The sequence below is a fragment of the Branchiostoma belcheri genome, unplaced genomic scaffold (genome assembly GCF_001625305.1).
Source record: "Branchiostoma belcheri isolate BF01 breed outbred unplaced genomic scaffold, Haploidv18h27 scaffold22, whole genome shotgun sequence".
Classification (NCBI taxonomy): domain Eukaryota; kingdom Metazoa; phylum Chordata; class Leptocardii; order Amphioxiformes; family Branchiostomatidae; genus Branchiostoma; species Branchiostoma belcheri.
In genome coordinates this window covers 2,204,254-2,210,041 of record NW_017803713.1, presented here as the reverse complement: position 1 = coordinate 2,210,041, position 5,788 = coordinate 2,204,254, and the positions used below count along the sequence as shown (strand labels likewise).

At 38.6% G+C, this 5,788-nt stretch overlaps 1 protein-coding gene across 1 annotated transcript in view; it reads left to right on the top strand.

Moving 5' to 3' along the window:
• Positions 1–6: 6 nt before the first annotated feature.
• Positions 7–5,788, top strand: part of LOC109470259 (exportin-5-like) — a 35,428-nt gene continuing 29,646 nt past the window's right edge. The window contains exons 1-2 of the mRNA XM_019769128.1: positions 7–46; positions 526–626. The gene's annotated coding sequence lies outside the window, so the exon portion shown is untranslated. The remainder of the gene's footprint in view (positions 47–525; positions 627–5,788) is intronic.

Below are 5,788 nucleotides of genomic sequence, written 5' to 3'. Positions count from 1 at the left end.
ACAGCACACATCATCCCTTACTGGAGAACCTACTTGTCCTCTCCAGGTAAGAAAGAACTTTGCCTAACACAAAAATTGTATTCGGTGGATACCATCAACTTGAGTCCCACATCTGATGTCATAACTTTAAGCGAGTTTGTAGTCCTTGAATAGTTTCATCAGGTTGCCAAGACACTGAATAAAAGAGACTCGTTTTACACTCAAGAGGTTTATTCATTAAGTTTATATGGCTCAAGCTGTGCATTTGCAAATGTCAAGTCTTGAACTATCCCTTCATCATATTTGTAAAATACCCTCATGACATTTCTGTCTACTTCTTATTGACTTTCTTTATCAAGATTCTGTCAGTAGAAGTGGATATGACCATAAGTCATGGAAACAACAATTCCTTCATAACATACATGTATATGTTTTGTGGCAAATGCTTCAAACTTCAGCCTGTGGTTGCTGCCACCAGAGTCAAACTTACCCCTAAGTTATTGACATTTCAAAGAAAGGTGTTTCACAATGTTTTTATGCTTTCAGGACGCTGAATGGCATCTGGCTGCCTGACATCCGCAGTAAGGTTCATGCTGACTTCACCAAGGCCTACGACCTGCAGGAAGGGGAGAGGCTATGTGTTCTTGGTGAGTTTTGTGTTGTTTGTTGGTGTTGTCTTGGATACTAACCACTTCACCAAGGGCTGAGTACTGAGAGCTTGAAATTGAGGTGCCAGCATCAGGAGCAACTGCCATTTACAGGTAGCAGTAGCTCTCATGACCATGATATGGCAGAAGTAGTTGCCTCAGCAGAAGCATACCCCAAGTTTGTCATGGTATTTTGGACCTGATTTCCTGCTGAATGAATGAATGAATGAATGAATGAATGAACGAACGAACGAACGAATGAATGACCTTTATTGTACGTTTGTGCTCTAACAAGCTAAGTACAGGTCATGAAATAGACAAGGAAAATGATACAGCAATGATACTTAAACTATACATACTTATGTGATCTACTATTTACATGTTCGACTTCTTCTCGCCCCTTGACGCAGTTATAGATGTACGAGCATATAGAACTAATGATACATGGTTTGTCAAGTTTCATAAGAAATATAAATTTTTCTGATTCATTTAAATGTCCAAAGCTGGGGAACTTATTTATTATGTAAGAATATAGGAAATCTCTCTCATTTCTATATAACGTACAATCGACTACGAAATGATACTCATCCTCAATCTTATCTAAATCGCAAAATTGGCAAATCCTTTGCTCTAGAGGAATGCGGTTGTGTCTGCCTTTTTCTATGTGGAGTTTGTGTGAACTTATCCTGAGTCTTGTGATGGCTGTTCTGTGTCGAATATTTGTAATTTTCATATTTTCCTCGTGGTAAGTATTTTTTAGTAATCTGTATGTCCGTAATTTGTTGTTGTTCCGCATTTCTGATATAAAAGATTGGAGATACATGTCCTTAAGACGTTGGTTGATGACAAGGACAAATGCCACACATAGGCAAAACCGCTTTCCTCTAGTGTCTTACGAACACCAGCAGCCCAGCATTTGGCACCTACCGCATCTAAATCAACAGGGCGTCTGCAATGTAAAATGCATCATGGGGATGAGATGTGCCACTCTGTCCATCTTTATTGGGGTAGATTTTCTTAATTGCTTTTGTGTTATAACGATACTCCTCTGTGGTAAATAGTAAGACATGGTGTACGAAGTATGTGTATTGATACCACTATGGCTCAGATTCCTTCCTCCGTACTGGTACTCTGGGCATGAAACTTCCTGCACAACTGTAAGATTCTGTTAGGTCTTTGGCCATGGTTTCTCCTCTGCTTTGGTCAGTCCCTCCACACAACTGGTTGGAAGAGTATAAAGCCCTTTGCATAATTATGAACCTCTGTTTCTTATCTAAAGGCGCAAGCTGCCCACATTTCAGCCCACGAATATAGGCCATCTTACAGATGCACTCTGTCAGCTCCTCGATAACAGGTTGCATTTGAAACAGCCATTTGTCACAGCTATCATACATCTCCTGAGAGAGGAGGCCTACCACTGAAGTTTCAGATGCTTACATATAGATATATCATCATTAACCTTGATGATCCCAGCAAGTTGCCTGGGTAGTAGTAGCTTGACCCTTTTTACTGTGTTTGTCCACCTTGTTTGAATATACATTAAATTTTGTACTTGGCACACCTAAAATTCATTGTTAATTGCTTTTTACAAAGGTACATGTATCTGGTTTGTGGCTTGTTGTTTGCTGTATTTGTAATTCCTTTTCTTATTTCCAAACCAAAGCAAAAAGATGTCTTATCATCAGTACAAGTTTCAAATGCTTGCTTGCTGACTGTATGTTCAGCATTTTAAACACAACACATGGACACACAATGAACTTTCCTTGAAATCATATATATAGGAAACAAATACCCTATATTTTGTGTTCATTGTCTTTCTTGGTTGGATGTTAGATGCCCTTGCTGGGCCTCTATGGTAAACAGTTACCAGACTGTTAAAGGCTGATAGATAGCCTTAACTAATGTTGCTATCATATTATTTGACTGTTTACATAATCTGTGCCAGGAAAGTGAGTCAGGTATGATATTGTACTCAGAGGTTAAACTACTATAATGAAAGAAAAGCAACTTAAATATCTGACTTTAGAGAGGACAATATATTATTGATAAGGTTGATGTATTTTTGCAAAAATTACATATCTTCATCATCATGCTAGTTACTTGAATATTGGCAGGAATTCATTGCAAATTTGTTGCATCATAAAATGTCTGGATCTTTCAAATTGGCTTTTTTCATGACTCTGTATTGATTTTTTGGTAGTTTTGCACATGATTGGTACAGAAGCCTGAGGGAATTTAGCTTAACGGTAAATCCCACCCATAAAGCCCCTCAGGGTAGCTTACCAAGGAAGCCCTATGATGTTGCATATGTGATGCCCTGAAAGACGTGACCCTCCTAAGTATGGCAGCTCCTTCTAATAGTGTGCAAATTATTGTTACTGAGTAAGGACTTCGATGTACATGTAGATGGCTAGGCTTGTGGACCAGAAGCCATAATGCTAACGATACTATAACATGCTGGCCAAGGCATGCTACACCTGATTACAGAGAAAGATAAGTATATTTCTGTTAAAGTGCCCATGACACCAAAATACGACCTTATACATACAAACAAATATACATGTACATGTACATGGTTCTCCTGTTACGTACGTACATACATGCGAAGTTTCAATGCCCTGCCTTAGAAAAGTAAGCACAAGCCAGTCTCAACATACTATTTGCAGCTCTATGTTTTAAATTTGCATTTCTGTATGTTTTCTTGAGCTGACGTCACCTCGTTATGTCAGCTACAGAAAAAGCACAGATATGCAAAAATAAACTTAGAGATGCAAAAACAAATTCCCAAGGCGGGTGATTGGGAAGCTCGCCGGAGCGTCTTAAAAAATGCACTTTGGAAGGTCATGCAAACTCAATTTCTCAGTCATCATGATTAAAACCAACTTCAAGTAACTATATTGTATGTATACTTTCGATATTTATGTGTATATTACATTTTTTTGTGTCATATGATCTTTAAGGTATTCAAGATGTTGACTTTGCACCATTCTTGTAGAATCAATAGTCTTCAAAATTCCCTGTCTGTATTATGGTAATACCCTTATTGGTAATTAAAAGAAACCAGATGTACCTTTGACTTTTTGTATGATACAGCTTGACAGACTGGACATATAGAGCTCTTACTGTAGATTATGAAATATTCAACAACTCGAAGGATGTCTTGCACATGTGACATGAATATAGATGACATTATCATTTTCTACTGTCCTGTCCATCAGTTGTTGTGTTGTACCAAGGAGAACTTTGACATTCCCATACATGTATATGGATTGTCAGACTAATTACCCGATGTAGCACAAAGTATTTACAGCTGACATATGCTCATTACAGACTCCCAGATCAGCCTGTGTCCTTGGTTAGAAGGATAATGGAGTTATGTGAGAAATATGGAACAATTTATGGCATTGCTATATCCACAGGGCTTTGCAGGAAAGATTGATAAGGACCAGGTGGCAGCTAGTTTATAGACATACATGTACTAGTGTTGCTTACTTTATTGGAGTTATGGTATTGAAACCAGTGATTGGAGTATTAAACTTTGCTCTAATACTCTAAATTTCTTAATTGCTAGCTTCAGTCTTCTATAGACAATGATCACTAAATAGATGCTCAAGCACCTGGAAGCTTATCTCAGCTTTTCTCTGCTTATTGAAACATGGTAGGCACGTGTGTATACAACCTTCTTCATGTGGTACACGTATGATTGTAAGATGTGTAACATGGATTGAAGTGCTGTTTCTCAGCCAGAGTAAGAGACATATCAGGTGACCACAGTACAATAGGTTTTGTCTCAACAGTAACAGTGAGACTAGTAAAAAAATTTGTATAAACTTGGCCATCCATCCATCCGTTCATCCATCCATCCGTCCATGCGTTCATCCATCCATCCATCCATCCATCCATCCATCCATCCATCCATCCATCCATCCATCCATCCATCCATCCATCCATCCATCCATCCATCCATCCATCCATCCATCCATCCATCCATCCATCCATCCATCCAATCTATCCTAATTGGTTTTGTCACCCTTTGAATTTTCCCATGGTTTCAAAGGAAGCAGTTCAATCAGCAAGAATGTCATCCTGTAGGTGTGATCCATTCCTGTAAGGTCTGCCAGATCACCAAGCTGAGGCTGTTGTGTTGTGATGTATTGGGCATCACATGGCTTGTAGTCCCACGCTTACAGGAGCCATTTATCAGAGGAGGATTGGGAAATGCATTCGCTGAAATTTAGTCGTCAGGGGGAAGTCTGATAAATGATTTGCAAAAGTCGATACATTATCCAGCAATTTCCTCCTCTAACCAGTGCAGACCAGTGAAATTACAGGTACTCTTGCCTCAAGATCATTTGACATTTGTGGAATTTGTGCCACTCTTGTAAAGAAATGCTTTCTTGTAACACAAAATTAATTCAGGTCCCACTGCAACTTTCATGATGGTTTGCTTACTATGATTATGTAAGGTACTGGCTAGAACTCATCAAATATTGCCAGAATGATTGACAGTCATGACAGCAAGATACTTAATATGGTATACAAATAAGGATTACAATCATAACACTCACATAACCCAGAGTTGTATTCAAGAATCTGAGAGTAGCCTTACCATGTTGTTATCCCAGTATTATAGGACTGGCACTTAGTAATATATAATGTTACATTGTAGAAAGTTGCCTGACGTATACTAGTATACCGTAGCAATGTCAAGCTTCCTGAATTGTGTCAGATATATACATGAAGCTACTTAGGCATTTTGTTCTGGTGATTGACACATAGACTTCCAGTTAATACAGTTTCCAGTCACAAGGGCTTCTATATTATATGTAGTCTTTATTTACAATTTGTCAATTTTCATATCATTTGTGGCTAACCCCCTGAAACTGGGATCTTCAAAACTACCAATAGGCATGCAAACCACTTAATACTTAATACATGACACTTCTGTTGAAGTGAATAAACTGTAGTGGTGACGATGAGAGATTTATGTAAAAATCAATGAGTCAGTGGTTGATTAGGTGTAGGGGTCGATAAAACTGGCCTAAAGGGCTAGCAAATATCTGGCAACCAATCCGGTCCGGTCCGGTCCAGTCTAGTTTGTGTAACACAAATTAAACTTTATGGTCAAATTAAGTCCCCTCCCAGTGAGTGGCATAATTTAT